Source organism: Gopherus evgoodei, chromosome 2, assembly GCF_007399415.2.
Source record: "Gopherus evgoodei ecotype Sinaloan lineage chromosome 2, rGopEvg1_v1.p, whole genome shotgun sequence".
Taxonomy (NCBI): domain Eukaryota; kingdom Metazoa; phylum Chordata; order Testudines; family Testudinidae; genus Gopherus; species Gopherus evgoodei.
In genome coordinates, this window is record NC_044323.1 from 59,425,317 (window position 1) to 59,442,419 (window position 17,103).

Below are 17,103 nucleotides of genomic sequence, written 5' to 3' on the forward strand. Positions count from 1 at the left end.
AAAAACAATCTCTGAATGATTGCATTAGTTTTGCTTCCAAAATGTTGGTTTTTGTTCACGAAAGTCATAATCATTTGGACAAAAGATTTAGAATAAAAAGTGATATTTTACATACTTTGACCTGCAAAGTTATTACACATCAAAAATGGACAGGTGTAGCGTTACCCTGGCATACGGATGCAGTGATTTTTTTCCACCTGTAATCATTATGAGAAGTGACATACAGATATCCATATTTATAGCATGTATACACACAGATGCAATATTTTAGTATTTTAAAAACAGAGAATTACAAAAAAATTGTGCATGGTACTATTTTCAGATGCCTCCTGAAAAAACAGACTGTCTTGTTATTTAATACACTACTTACTACTTCAACTGCACAAGCCTTGAAAGGTGAGCAACAGTCTCATTAATACAATGTAGAACCGTCTAAGTATGATCTAATATTTTTCTAATCATAATAATGCCTGCATTTTAAGCTTTTGCAATCTACAAGGCTAAACACAAATGCCTTAGATCAGTGAAAAGTAGGACTGAATATCATCTATCCTGCACCTCAGAGCAGTGTCATTTTCAGAAAATATTCTATATTTGAGGGAAAGAAGGAACTGTTTTTGCAGCAGAGATGATATCAGAAGTGACATCATCATAAACAGAAGTTATCGGTGAACTTCAAAAGATTTGAGTTTGTTAATTGATATTTATCCCAGTATTAAATATCACTTTGACTGAGAAATTGGACTAAAATCTCATGAGAACAGACTTTCTCCCACAAGATCTCCAGCACTTATTCATTCAACCAGAAATACCCGAGAAATATTTCTTATGGTATAGCCACACCTTCACATGCACCTTCACATGCACTGAATGAAGGCATGGGGAAGCCTTGGGGAAAAATAAAAAGAAAAAAAATAACTTTTTTTTTTCAAACATTAAATGATTCATTTGGGGATCAGTCGAGATTTTGGACAAAATCTCAGGTCATTTCTTTTTATTTGAGCGAGAGTATCCATCCCTAACAAGGAGACATGTGAAGCAACCAATCTGGCTCTTAAAAATCGATTAAGACTGTTTTTACATTGCTGAAACCTACGCAAAGTTCTCATTCTGCATAAAGATCCAAGTAGTTTCCTTCATGAAATGAAAGGGAAGCCCTCTACCCATATTTAGAATCCTCACTCTGTTTATAACCAGGGAGTGCTTTACATTAATTAGGAATGTGCATTATTTGGTTTCAGAGTAGCAGCCATGTTAGTCTGTAGCAGCAAAAAGAACAGGAGTACTGGTGGCACCTTAGAGACTAACAAATGTATTTGAGCATAAGCTTTCATGGACTACAGCCCACTTCTTTGGATGCATAGAATGGAACATATATTGAGGAGATATATATATACACTTACAGAGAGCATAAAAAGGTGGGAGTTGTCTTATCAACTCTGAGAGGCCAATTAAGTAAGAGAAAAAACTTTTGAAGTGATAATCAAGATAGCCCAGTACAGACAGTTTGATAAGAAGTGTGAGAATACTTACATGGGGAGATAGATTCAATGTTTGTAATGGCCCTATTTAAGCCTAAGTTGATTATATCTAGTTTGCATATCAATTCCAGCACAGCAGTTTCTCCTTGGAGCCTGTTTTTGAAGCTTTTCTATTGCAAAATTGCCACCTGCAGGTCTGTTATTGAATGACCAGACAGGTTAAAGTGTTCTCCTACTGTTTTTTGAGTGTTATGATTCCTGATGTCAGATTTGTGTCCATTAATTCTTTTGCATAGAGACTGTCCGGTTTGGCCAATGTACATGGCAGAGGGACATTGCTGGCACATGATGACATATATCACATTGATAGATGTGCAGGTCAATGAGCCCCTGAAGGTATGGCTGATGTGATTAGGTCCTATGATGATGTCCCTTGAATAGATATGTGGACAGAGTTGGCATCGGGCTTTGTTGCAAGGATAGGTTCCTGGGTTAGTGTTTTTGTTCAGTGATGTGTGGTTGCTGGTGAGTATTTGCTTCAGGTTGGGGAGTTATCTGTAAGCAAGAACTGGCCTGTCTCCCAAGATCTGTGAGAGTGAGGGATCATCTTTCAGGATAGGTTGTAGATCTTTGATGATGCGCTGGAGAGGTTTTAGTTGAGGGCTGAAGGTGACAGCTAGTGGTGTTCTGTTATTTTCTTTGTTGGGCCTGTCTTGTAGGAGGTGACTTCTAGGTACTCTTCTGCCTCTGTCAATCTGTTTTTTCACTTCAGCAGGTGGGTATTGTAGTTTTAAGAATGCTTGATAGAGATCTTGTAGGTGCTTGTCTCAACTCTTGAGAGCTTTCAAGCCACACTCCTACTACTGGTGCAGCTAACCAACCTACCAGAGGGGTAGTCATGTTAACCTGTATCCACAAAAAACAACGAAGAATCTGGTGCCACTGGACTCCTCATTGTTTTTCTAACCAACCTAGCGCACCTGTTTGCTCAGGCGTTTGCCTGCAGTGGAAAGATAGAGGGGAGTGGAGGAATGTAGTTTACTTTTGAGTGGGCAGGAGATTTTTATTGCTGTCTTTAAAATGGGTTTTGGATGAGTCCTCTGATTGACACTGGGTCTGCTTGCTGTGCTGCATCAGTTTACGGTGTTTTGCATTATTAGTATAAAAAGTGCTTTGTACATACATTTGGAAAACTGTAATAGTGCATTTTATGAACTAGATAAATAAATCAATGTTATGAATGCCAGCCTCACCGCATGCTTCCCAGAGGGAGTTTACAGGATCTCATGCTGGTCAAGAGCTTTCTGTTCCCTTACCATGAGGGGAAAAGATGTATATGAAACAAAGATAGATGGCAACTGGGGTTGAGGGAGGAAAATGCAGAAGACTGTGATGGCCCTCGCTCAGGCTTGGTTGGTAGGGGAGTGCTGCCTAGTGGTCAGGGCTTAGGCCTGTGACATGCAGGGGGTTGTTGATCAGGGAGCCCAGGCCCTCCCACTCCACCAGGCTCCAACCCAGGGCCCTCTGAGGGCTATCAGTGCTCTTACAGACAGAGATTCTTAAGGCAGCCCTCCCTGGGCCACTTGCTACCACCTCCCTCCCTGTGATTATCCCAAGGTTGCTGTGTGAGGTAAGGCAGCATGAGGGATATCAGCTCACTGCAAGACACCTTCTGGTGGCTGTGTGTAGCAAGGTTGTTCTTGTTGGGGCTGACAACAAGTTACCTTGGGCTGTTGTTACAGCATAGTTCGGGGAGAGCTAGTAGTGCACTGGCTTTGACCAGCCGGGCTGGCTTGCAGCCACTCAGCTGAATAAACAACTAAAGAGATAAGGAAGGCCGGAGAGTGTTGAATGTGGGAATAGAGTGTATCCTGCCAGAGCCTGCTTATGGGTGAATACGCCCCTCACCCTTAGAAGGAGATGGTGATAAAAACAGCTAAGGATTGCTTTAGATGAACAGCCCCACCTGCGGACCCTGGCCTTGTGTGTGCCCATGAATTCCCCATGCTGGAGCAGCGCCTGCTACTAGCCCCCAAGGATAAGGCTGGAGGGTCCGGGACTGTCTGTGGCAGCAGGGGCGTAAGCATTGATTTTTGCTTGCTTGGTTGCTGGAAAGCATGTATTTAGTAATGCGTGAAGGCTAGGAAGCTTATTATACTTTGACAATAAAACCATTTATACTTATGCACCTGGTGTGGCTTCACAGAGTGCATCTGAGTGCCCCCTTTGGCTTGACAGTTCTCCTTTCCTCTCAGATGGCACCTGCTTCCTCATCAGTATGGCCCAGCCTCCCAGGACCAGCTCTGTCCAAGGGCTTTCCCCTGCTGGGGTAGCCCAAACAAAAAAAATTAAGAGTATCAATCAAGTCCAGAGTTCATATGAGAGGGAGTTCTTCCCTCTCAGGATGTTCCTGCACTAGGCCCTCCCTTCCCTGGGCCAGCTCCAGGCACCAGTGCAGGAAGCAGGTGCTTGGGGCGGCCAATGGGAAGGGATGGCACGTCCGGGTCTTTGGTGGCCATTCAGAGGCGGGTGCCTCAGTCATTCTCGAAGGGAAGGACCGGCTGCTGAATTGCCGCCGAAGAATGAAGCGGCGCAGTAGAGCTGCTGCTGAAGTACCACTGATCATGGCTTTTTCTTTTTTTTTTCTTTTTCTTTCATCAGTTGGAGCGGCAAAAAAGCTGGAGCCGGCCCTGTCCCTGAGGGAGGGACCTTTGGGCAGTTGTTTAGCTCATCTCTCCTGGAGCTGCCAGTAGTGCACGTCTCCTCTCTTACCTGGTCTACCTCAAAATGAGCTGTTCTCTTGCCTTTTAACTCCTCCTCCATTTGGCACATTTGCTACAGGTGTGGCAGGGCTGGCTGAGCCCAGAGTATTTTCTTAACCCCTGATTGCTCAGTGTGGGGTTTGTACACCCCAGCACAGAGAAATTACCCTAACTAAAGGAAAACATAGGATTTGCCTGGAGCACTGGCTCCAAACATTCATAAAATCAAAATTGTAACACTGAGGTCAAAGGTTAAACTTCAGCAACAGTTAACACTGTAACTAGAATAAGGGGCAGAGAGGCTTCTGATCATTACATACACAGGCTGGATCTCCTGGGCAACTGAACACAGTGCAGGCTTTTAACGTATGTTTGTAAAAGGGAAAATAGCCTTTGGGAGAACTGACACAAGATCTGATCGTCTTCCTTTCCTTGATCACCTTGGTAGTGTGCCTTCTCAGTGGGTCCATCCTCTTTGTGGTTTACAGTTGAATATCAGAGCTACATCCCACAAGTTCTTTATCTGGTCAGTGCTGACCTCTCAGTTTTATATCAACAGCTGTCAATCATATAAGGAGGCTCTCACCCCAGAAGCTGTCAGGGAAACCCTGTTTCCCCAGATATCCATTGCACAGCACACTGACCTCTGTATTGTTGGCTAAAGGCTGCAGTGGCAGACCATGGCCCTGGAGGAAAATTCAGTGATTCCACTACTGTCCATTATCTTTGTTTGCCCCCTTAACTGTAGGAGGCAGACATAATTTTTCTATTGTCTTTCAAATTTTCACTTCAGACAGCTGGGAAGTAGAAAGCAGATTCTCTTCCTCTTCTCTTATCTTTTGTTACAGTTTCTCTGACTAGGTCTCCTTGACATACCCACTGCACATAAGCCAGTAAGTATTTAACAAGCCATTTTTTCTGGAAAGGGCCTATTTATGCAAAACCTATTTAATATTGATAGGAACTGAGTCACAGACCTCCCTAATTGCTAAAACTATCTGTTAAATTAAAAAGAAAAATGTGCATGGAGGCATTTTTCTGAAATAAACACAACTTACTCTTAATTCTGTCTTAGTTTATTTGCAGTTAGGACCAGATAGTGAAAGGATGGGCATTTCCCAGAATCCTGACTCAGTAATGTGTGGCAAGTAATTTCCTTACAGGACCATGGAGAGTGCATTTATTGGCCCCGAGAGGAATGTCTCTGCTCTTTGCAGCTGGAATATAGTTCAAATAAGTAAGTGTTTACAGGCAAAAGAATTGTTAAACTGAAGATAAGGCTGAAGTACCTATCAATGACTTAAGGGAAAAATCTCTTAAGAGAAAGTTGTATTTATCTCAGCCCTCTGACATTCCATCCTGCGCACTTGTCATTCCTTGCCTGTAAGATATTTTGCTGAAGGGGGTTTCAATAAGGACTTTAGTCTCTACAGCCTTTCACTATGGAAATTGTAAAATAGGACTTCTCAAATGTTTCCATATTGTATACTACATCTTAGCAGAGAGATGGTCTCACAATTTGCTTTTCCTCCCCTTCACAACTGCACAAAGCCTCTTCCTCCCACTGGTCATTGTGTATGTACTGCCTCACCTTCCCATTTATGACTGCATTACATCCCTGTGTCAGCTGCAGCAATTGTTTACATAGGGAGGTAATATTAGGAAAGCATTTGATGCATTTTTAGCTCTGTCTAATGTGATTTTTAGCAGGTGAAAACAAGGAAAGTTGGCACAAGGTAGTCAGCCAGCTCTCCTCTGCGGACTGCAGTTTGAATATCTCTACCTTAAAAATTTTAAGGTATGTAGCTGCCTATGAAGATGGACTCTTGAGTGGAACTTTGATTTTATACACAACATATGTGTGAAACAATAACCAACAACCTGATTCTGCTATCCCTACTCATGGTGAATAACACTTTACTCTGCAAGAAATCCCTTTGGTTTCAGTAGAGATATTTTGATTTAAATGGGACTAATCATAGATTAAGATACTACTCATTGTATGTACCGGTGGCATAATCTGGCTCTAACTCTCACTATTGCATATGAAAACCTGTATACTTTAGAGCATTTGTCCTAAACAATTACTCTGAATACGGTTATTTTGGTGAAAAGATGTGAAAGCCTGTCTTTCTCTAATGACTCAGTATGGTCTTAAAGATAGGAGTAGCTGTGTGTTGGGAATAGGACTGCCTCCTGTTTTTCAGTAACTGATAATACAAGGACAAACTCTGTAGAGCCAAATTAAATTAAATTACAAAACTGAATTTAAAAAACTTCCCCTAGTGAAAGTCATCAGTCCTTTACCAGGACTAAAGCTGAAAACAAATTTGGAGTTTCTAGCAGAAGCTGATTTGAATTATAAAGAGCCACAAAATCACCAGAAAAAAATGATCAGGAGGTGACATCATTTTTCTCCTTCAGATTTCCCAAATACCTTGTCTAATCTTGCCTCTAACCTTTCAGAAAAATTCTATCTTGGCAGAAGATCAAGCTTATGAAATTTCAGGCAGATGTCTTTGCAAAGTTAGGATGGATACAGGGCAAAATCAGGTCTTTATATAAAAGGTTGGCTTCACCCTTTACTACTGAATGACTAAAATCTATCAAAAAATGTAGCCTTTTAAAATTTGTGTAGCTTTAATGAATCAAGTAGCACTTTGATGTTATTAACTCTTTTAGAATAATTCATGATTTAAAAAAAATTGTACATCTATAAATCCAAATTCTCAAACAAAGAATTCTGGCAGTCAACCAAATCTATCAGAAGGTATCAAACAGAAAATAATCTCTGCATGGGAAAAAGCTTATTCTAAAAAAAATTGTAGTCCAAAAATTGAGTAAATGGAAAAATTACTAATCTTTAAAAAAAAAAATAAGCCTACTCATATGTAGAATATATGTAGCTATAAAGAATGTCTATGTGTAGATTTGATTTCTATATAAACATAGACACTAATATATTAGACATATGAATAAGTTTATTTTCCTATAGGTTGGCAATTTTTCCACTCAATTTCTGGCCTGCAATTTTTTTAAGAATAAGTTTTTTTTTTCAAATAAGTTTATTATTTTTTTAAAGAAAACAGTACAGGGCATGACAGGTGTTTAGTTACAGGTTATTATTAATGGTGGAATGAAGATTTGAAACTGGACTCTAAGAGCAGGTGCAGAAAAAAAAATTTTATAAAGAGAGAAAGCAAACACTAAATTGTACTAGAAGACAACACATTTGAACAAGTTCCAAAAGAATACCTGAAATTCCAGATCCTTTTCTCAGGCCTTCAGCAAAAAGCTTTTGTAGTTGTTGTCAGTAAAGAAATGCTATACAGCTTGAACAAATCAAACACTTTCCATTCAAGACTGTCTCCGAGGAATGGAACTAACTAAAAGATTAGATGGAATCTGATTTTTAGACCTGAAATTCATCCTTAACAAGATTCCTTTTAATAGCAAATGCTATTTAATATTATTGATGTGGGCGTTACAGTACCCAAAGCATGTCACCTCCTCAAGGAGCTTTATAATTCCTTTAGTAAGATGACTGTAAAGAAGTCTGCTCCCTCTTTGATAACTGACCCAGAGGGCATTTACTGAGTTCAAAGAGATAGGAAAGATAATTTTTCCCCATAAAGGCAGTGTCTACACAGAATATAGAGCACAAAGTATATCACTTTTTCTTTCTTTCTTTAACCAGGGAATTGATTTAATATGTGCATACAAGCATAATCTTTCTTTTCAAGGCTATTGACTCAGCTTTATTAAGGTCCATTTTTTTAGTATGCAACTGTGAGCAACTGCAATGGATTAACCCTTTCTGTTACCTATGGCCAACACTTAGCCTATTCCCTCTGTCTCTGAGCTGGGTCCACCAGAAAGCAAGAAATAAACCCCACTGTGAGCGGCCTAGGGTGCTGGGACTGAATTTAATGAACAGATGGAATTTCAAGTGAACATGACAATGCATTTGGATACAACATCTAGATTGCCCACAGCAAAACAAATGACCAGATCAAATCAAAAGGAAAATTAAGTGAGTTTACAGAAATTCATATATGTATCTTGTTTTCTCTCTCTTGACCATGGGATGGTTTCCTTGGCCCTGGCTCATATTAAAAATAAGGGTGAAGAAACATAAGCCAGAACAGAGAAAACACAGGTTAAAAATATTTATATAAGATAGATATATTCAAGTCGGCAAAACCTGATGAAATTCACCATAGGATACTTAAGGAATTAGCCAAAACAATCTTGGAACCATTAGCAATTATCTTCAAGAACTCATGGAGGACAGGTGTGGTTCCAAAGAACTGGAGAAGGGCAAAGTACCTATCTTTAAAAAGGGGAACAAAGAGGACCCAGCAATTATAGACTAATTAGCATAACTTCAATACCTGGAAGAATACTGGAACAAATTATTAAACAATTAATTTGTAAGCACTTAAAGGACAGTACGGTTATAAAGAATAGCCAGCATGGATATGTCAAGAACAACTCATACCAAACAAACCTAATTTCCTTCTTTGAGAGGGTTACTGGTCCAGTGGATGTGGGGAAGCAGTAGACATATATCTAGATTTTAATAAGGCTTTTGACACAGTCCCACATGACATTCTCATAAGTAAATTAGGGAAATGTGAGCTAGATGAAATTACTATAAGGTGAGTGCATAACTGGTTGAAAGACCATTTTTAAAGAATAGTTATCAATGATTCCCTGACTGAGAAGGGATATCTAGTGAGGTCCTATAGGGGTCAGTACGGGATCCAACACTATTCAATATTTTCATTAATTACTTTGATAATGGACTGGAGAGTATGCTGATAAAATTTTCAGGTGACACCAAGTTGGGAGGGGTTGCAAGCACTTTAGAGGACAGAATCAGAATTCAAAATGACCTTGACAAGTTAGAGAATTGATCCGAATTCAACAAGATGAAATTCAATAAAGGTAAGTGCAAAGCACTTAGGAAGGAAAAATCAAATGCCAACTACAAAATGGGGAATAAATGACTGAAGTATTGCCAAAAAAGATCTGGGAGTTATAGTGGGTCACAAATTGAATACGAGTCATCAGTGTGATGCAACTGTGAAAAAGGCTAATCTCTCTGAGGAGTGTATTAACAGGAATGGCATATGTAAGACACAGGAAGTAGTTGTCCTGTTGTACTCAGCACTTTGTGAGACCTCAGCTGCAGTACAGTTCTAGGTGCCACACTTTAAGAAAGATGTGGAAAATTTAAAGAGAATCCATAGGAAATGAACAAAAATGATAAAAGTTCAGGAACCTGACCTATGAGGAAAGGTTAAAAAACTGGGCATGTTTAGTGCTGAGAAAAGAAGACTGGGTGGGGATCTGATAATAGTTTTCAAATATATTAAGGGCCCATGGAAGGTAGGACAAGAAGTAATGCACTTAATCTGCAGCAAGGCCAATTTAGGTTAGATATTAGGGAAAATGTTCTAACTATAAGGGTAGTTAAGCTCTGGAACTGTCTTCCAAGGGAGGTGGTTGAATCCTCATCATTGGAAGTTTTTAAGAACAGGTTGGACAAACCCCTGTCAGGGATGATCTAGGTTTTCTTGTCCTGCGTCAGTGCAGGGAACTGGATTTGATGACTTTTGTGTAGGACCCTTCCAGCCCTACATTTCTATAATTCTATGATTAAGATGTCTCTTCTGAGGCAACTGAAACATGATAGGAAAATGGCCAATTCAGATGTCATGTATGGAGAGAAAAGTAGTGCAGCTGGTGACCCGTGATTTTATTAGCTGGATATATATTGTTTGGATGGTCTAGATCAGTGGTGAGCAACCTGCAGCCCATGGGGACATGCTGGCTGCTGTTTCCTGCAGTTCCCATTGGCCAGGAATAGAAAATCGCGACCACTGGGAGCTGTGGCAGCTGTGCCTGCAGACAGCCTGTGTAAACAAATTGTCTCCTGGCCCGCTAGCAGATTACCCTGACAAGCCGCAGGTTGCCCACCACTGGTCTAGATAATACTTAGTTCTGCCATGTGTCATAAACAGATAGCTAAGGGTTAATGTCTCTTTCACCTGAAACACCTGACCAGAGAACCAATCAGGAAACCGGATTTTTTCAACCTTGGGTGGAGGGAAGTGTGTCTCTGAGTCTTTTGTCTGTCTGCCTGTTTCCTCTGAGCTTTGGAGAAGTAGTTCTATTTTCTAGTCTTCTGTTTCTAAGTGTAAGGACAAAGAGATCAGATAGTAAGTTCTATGGTTTCTTTTCTTTGGTATTTGCATGAATATAAGTGCTGGAATGCTTTGATTTGTATTCTTTTTGAATAAGGCTGTTTATTCAATATTCTTTTAAGCAATTGACCCTGTGTTGTATCATCTTAATACAGAGAGAACATTTTGTATTTTTTCTTTCTTTTTTATATAAAGTTTTCTTTTAAGACCTGTTGGAGTTTTCCTTTACTTCAGGGAAATTAAGTCTGTACTCACCAGGGAATTGGTGGGAGGAAGAAATCAAGGGGAGAGATGTGTGTTGGATTGCTAGCCTGATTTGGCATTTCCTCTGGGTGAAGAGGAAAGTGCTTTTGTTCCAGGATTGGGAACGGAGAGGGGGAATCACTCTGCGTAGTTTCACAGAGCTTGTGTCTGGGTATCTCTCCAGGAGCATCTGGAGGGGGGAAGGGAAAAAGGATTATTTCCCTTTGTTGTGAGACTCAAGGGATTTGGGTCTTGGGTCCCCAGGGAAGGTTTTTCAGTGGGACCAGAGTGCCCCAAAACACTCTAATTTTTTGGGTGGTGGCAGCAGTACCAGGTCCAAGCTGGTAACTAAGCTTGGAGGTTTTCATGCTAACCCCCATATTTTGGACGCTAAGGTCCAGAATCTGGGAATAAGGTTATGATATGGTGTGCAGCGGCGGGATATAGACAGAATCCAGAAGCCAGTAGGAATATTATATTTTTCTTTTCTCTGCTAAGGGCTTTTTAGCAGAGAGAAACAGTTTGGTTTTAAAAGGGAACCAGAGAGAATTTTTTTTTTTCTGCTCTCTAGCAGTTGTGGTTTGCATATTAAGCGAGAAGACTGTTAAGGGTCTTTTGTCATGCAATAGCCCTCCCATTAGGAGGCAAATACCAGCACTTATATGCATGCAGATAAAGTGGTTTTTCTGGTTTCCCTTAATTGAACATTAGCTAGAGAGAGAAAAGGAAAAAAGCACTGTTGCTAGGCAGACTTCAGGAGGCAACAGAGAGCCTGCAGTTCAGAAAATAAACACCGGAGGGCACCCCAACACAAGAAAACAGGAACCATGACTTCTAAGGCAAAGATTGACGCCGAAGAACAAATCAAAGACGCTGAACACAGGCGACAGATGGAGATGAAAGAAAAGGAAGAAAGCCTCAAACTGGCAGCCTTCCAAAGAGAACAGGCAGCCCAAGAGGCAGCACACAAAAGAAAACTAGAAGAAGAAGAGGTGGCCCACCGAAGGAAGCAAGAAGAAGAAGAGGTGGCCCACCGCCGAGAAATGGAAAAACAACAAAAAGAAAATGAAGAGAAGGAAAAACAGAGAAAACATGAACTGGACTTGGCAAAAGCTGGGCTGCATGTGCCAGCCAACCCTAACAACCCGGCGCCAAGTCTTGCTCCACAGCACAGGAAATTTCCCACCTACAAGGCAGGTGATGACACCGAGGCCTTCTTGGAAAATTTTGAAAGAGCCTGTCTTGGGTACAGCATCCCCGAAGACCAGTACATGGTAGAATTAAGGCCATACCTCAGTGGACCTTTAGCAGAGGTGGCAGCTGAAATGCCCAAGCCGCAAATGAATGACTATAAACTTTTTCAAACCAAGGCCAGATACAGGATGGGGATAACCCCAGATCATGCCCGTCGGCGCTTCAGAACCCAAAAATGGAAACCAGAGGTGTCATTTCCCAAACACGCCTACTACATTGCAAAAAACTATGAGGCCTGGTTAACAGGAAACAACATTCAAACCTTGGAAGAAGTGAACCTCCTCATACAAATGGAGCAGTTCTTGGATGGTGTTCCTGAAGACATCACACGGTACATACAAGATAGAAATCCCAAAACTATCGCTGAGGCGGGGGAGATTGGAGCCAAATGGATGGAACTGGCAGAAAGCAAAAAAGCTACTGTCAAGGGGAACGATTACCCCAGGGGGCACACAGACCATAAACCCTACAACCGAGGACAGCCAAAGACCCTCCATACCACCCAAGTAAAGCCACAGATACCCTACTCTTCAACCTCACCAGTCTCCAGTAACTCACCTCGGCCCAGTGACCCATCAGATGGAAGATGCTTTAAGTGTAATGAACTGGGACATATCAAGGCCAACTGTCCCAAGAACACCATGCGAGTGCAATTCATTACACCACCATCACCCCAAAGATCCCCAGGCCCAGATGCCTCTCAAATACCCTTGGAGCGAAGGGAAAATTTGAGAGTGGGCGGAAAGAAGGTTACTGCGTGGAGAGACACGGGGGCACAGGTGTCAGCTATCCACCAATCCTTCGTTGACCCCAAATTCATCAACCCAAAGGCCAAAGTTACCATTTACCCCTTCATGTCACAAGCTGTAGACTTGCCTACAGCTGAACTGCCTGTCCAGTACAAAGGCTGGTCAGGAATGTGGACTTTTGCAGTCTATGACAATTATCCTATCCCCATGCTACTGGGGGAAGACTTGGCCAACCAAGTGAAGCGGGCCAAGAGAGTGGGAATGGTTACCCGTAGCCAAACCAGGCAAGCTTCCAGACCCATTCCTGTTCCTGAGCCGTCCACAGACGCCCCGTCTGTGTTACCAGAGACCCAGACAGAGGTAGTGGACCCGGATTCCATGCCTACCACTGAAACAGCCACAGCATCTCCAGTACCAGGCCCGGAACTGGAACAGCAACCAGCACCAGCAAGTGCAACCACATCTTCAAACTCAACGCCAGTGGGCGCCAGCGAGCCAGAACTGGCAGAAACAACAGACAGCCATACCCAAAAGGCTCAGCCAGAGCCTGAAATACCCTCAGGTGCACCAGCGGAGAGTGATTCACCAGCAACGGAAACAACCCCATCACCTACATCGCTTCCAGAGGGACCAAGCCCAAGTCCACAGTCTGAGGAAGAACTGGTGACCCCAGCCTCAAGGGAACAGTTCCAGGCTGAGCAGGAAGCAGATGACAGCCTTCAGGAAGCGTGGGCGGCGGCACGGAGCACCCCACCGCCTCTCAGCTCTTCTAATCGATCCCGGTTTGTTATAGACCAAGGACTTTTATACAAGGAAATTCTTTCTGGTGGACACCGGGAAGAATGGCAGCCGCAAAAACAGTTGGTGGTTCCAACTAAGTACCGGGAGAAGCTCTTAAGCTTAGCCCATGATCATCCCAGTGGCCATGCTGGGGTGAACAGAACCAAGGACCGGTTGGGGAAGTCCTTCCACTGGGAGGGGATGGGCAAGGATGTTGCCAAGTATGTCCGGTCTTGTGAGGTATGCCAAAGAGTGGGTAAGCCTCAAGACCAGGTCAAGGCCCCTCTCCAGCCACTCCCCATAATTGAGGTCCCATTTCAGCGAGTAGCTGTGGATATTCTGGGCCCTTTCCCAAAAAAGACGCCCAGAGGAAAGCAGTACGTACTGACTTTAGTGGACTTTGCTACCCGATGGCCAGAAGCAGTAGCTCTAGGCAACACCAGGGCTAACACTGTGTGCCTGGCCCTAACAGACATCTTTGCCAGGGTAGGTTGGCCCTCTGACATCCTTACAGATTCAGGGTCTAATTTCCTGGCAGGGACCATGGAAAAACTGTGGGAAACTCATGGGGTGAACCACTTGGTTGCCACCCCGTACCACCATCAAACCAATGGCCTGGTGGAAAGGTTCAATGGAACTTTGGGGGCCATGATAAGAAAATTCATCAACGAATTCTCCAATAATTGGGACCTAGTGTTGCAGCAGTTGCTGTTTGCCTACAGGGCTGTACCACATCCCAGTTTAGGGTTTTCACCATTTGAACTTGTGTATGGTCACGAGGTTAAGGGGCCATTACAGTTGGTGAAGCAGCAATGGGAGGGGTTTACGCCTTCTCCAGGAACTAACATTCTGGACTTTGTAAGCAACCTACAAAGCACCCTCCGACACTCTTTAGCCCTTGCTAGAGAGAACCTAAAGGATGCTCAAGAAGAGCAAAAGGCCTGGTATGACAGACATGCCAGAGAACGTTCCTTCAAGGTAGGAGACCAGGTTATGGTCTTGAAGGCGCAACAGGCCCATAAGATGGAAGCATCATGGGAAGGGCCATTCACGGTCCAAGAGCGCCTGGGAGCTGTAAACTACCTCATAGCATTTCCCAATTCCTCACTAAAGCCTAAAGTGTACCATGTTAATTCTCTCAAGCCTTTCTATTCCAGAGACTTACAGGTTTGTCAGTTTACAGTCCAGGGAGATGATGCTGAGTGGCCTGACGGTGTCTACTACGACGGAAAAAAAAGACGGTGGCGTGGAAGAGGTAAACCTCTCAACCACCCTGGAACGTCTGCAGCGGCAACAAATCAAGGAGCTGTGCACTAGCTTCGCCCCATTGTTCTCAGCCACCCCAGGACGGACTGAACGGGCATACCACTCCATTGATACAGGTAATGCTCACCCAATCAGAACCCCACCCTACCGGGTGTCTCCTCATGCCCAAGCTGCTATAGAACGGGAGATCCAGAACATGCTACAGATGGGTATAATCCGCCCATCTACCAGTGCATGGGCATCTCCAGTGGTTCTGGTACCCAAACCAGATGGGGAAATACGCTTTTGCGTGGACTACCGTAAGCTAAATGCTGTAACTCGTCCGGACAACTATCCAATGCCACGTACCGATGAGTTATTGGAAAAGTTGGGACGTGCCCAGTTCATCTCTACAATAGACTTAACCAAGGGGTACTGGCAAGTACCGCTAGATGAACCTGCCAAGGAGAGGTCAGCATTCGTCACCCATGCGGGGGTGTATGAATTCAATGTCCTTCCTTTCGGCCTTCGAAATGCACCCGCCACCTTCCAGAGGCTGGTAGATGGTCTACTAGCTGGACTGGGAGAATTCGCAGTTGCCTACCTCGATGATGTGGCCATTTTTTCAGACTCCTGGCCCGAACACCTACTACACCTGGAAAAGGTCTTTGAGCGCATCAGGCAGGCAGGACTAACTGTTAAGGCCAAAAAGTGTCAAATAGGCCAAAACAGAGTAACTTACCTGGGGCACCAGGTGGGTCGAGGAACCATAAACCCCCTACAGGCCAAGGTGGATGCTATCCAAAAGTGGCCTGTCCCAAGGTCAAAGAAACAGGTCCAATCCTTCTTAGGCTTGGCCGGATACTACAGGCGATTTGTACCACACTACAGCCAAATCGCTGCCCCATTGACCGACCTAACCAAAAAGACCCAGCCAAATGCCGTTAAGTGGACTAATGAGTGTCAAAAAGCCTTTACCCAGCTTAAGGCAACGCTCATGTCTGACCCTGTACTCAGGGCCCCGGATTTTGACAAACCATTCCTAGTAACCACAGATGCATCTGAGCGTGGGATAGGAGCAGTGCTCATGCAGGAAGCAACAGATCACAACTTCCATCCTGTCGTGTTTCTCAGCAAGAAACTGTCTGAGAGGGAAAGTCACTGGTCAGTCAGTGAAAAGGAATGCTATGCCATTGTGTACGCCCTGGAAAAGCTACGCCCATATGTTTGGGGACGGCGGTTCCAACTACAAACTGACCATGCTGCACTCAAGTGGCTTCATACTGCCAAGGGGAACAACAAGAAACTTCTTCGTTGGAGTTTAGCTCTCCAAGATTTTGATTTTGACATTCAACACATCACAGGAGCTTCTAACAAAGTTGCTGATGCACTCTCCCGTGAGAGTTTCCCAGAATCCAGTAGTTAAAAGTGTTCTTAACATGTAAAAGTCTGTTAGTTATATACTTAGTAGTATATGTAAAGGTGCATGTGTTGTATTAATCTGTTTATTTTCAAGTTCTAGAAGGAAATTGCCGCCAGTGAGCTTTCCCACTGTCTGCAATTTGGGGGGCGTGTCATAAACAGATAGCTAAGGGTTAATGTCTCTTTCACCTGAAACACCTGACCAGAGAACCAATCAGGAAACCGGATTTTTTCAACCTTGGGTGGAGGGAAGTGTGTCTCTGAGTCTTTTGTCTGTCTGCCTGTTTCCTCTGAGCTTTGGAGAAGTAGTTCTATTTTCTAGTCTTCTGTTTCTAAGTGTAAGGACAAAGAGATCAGATAGTAAGTTCTATGGTTTCTTTTCTTTGGTATTTGCATGAATATAAGTGCTGGAATGCTTTGATTTGTATTCTTTTTGAATAAGGCTGTTTATTCAATATTCTTTTAAGCAATTGACCCTGTGTTGTATCATCTTAATACAGAGAGAACATTTTGTATTTTTTCTTTCTTTTTTATATAAAGTTTTCTTTTAAGACCTGTTGGAGTTTTCCTTTACTTCAGGGAAATTAAGTCTGTACTCACCAGGGAATTGGTGGGAGGAAGAAATCAAGGGGAGAGCTGTGTGTTGGATTGCTAGCCTGATTTGGCATTTCCTCTGGGTGAAGAGGAAAGTGCTTTTGTTCCAGGATTGGGAACGGAGAGGGGGAATCACTCTGCGTAGTTTCACAGAGCTTGTGTCTGGGTATCTCTCCAGGAGCATCTGGAGGGGGGAAGGGAAAAAGGATTATTTCCCTTTGTTGTGAGACTCAAGGGATTTGGGTCTTGGGTCCCCAAGGAAGGTTTTTCAGTGGGACCAGAGTGCCCCAAAACACTCTAATTTTTTGGGTGGTGGCAGCAGTACCAGGTCCAAGCTGGTAACTAAGCTTGGAGGTTTTCA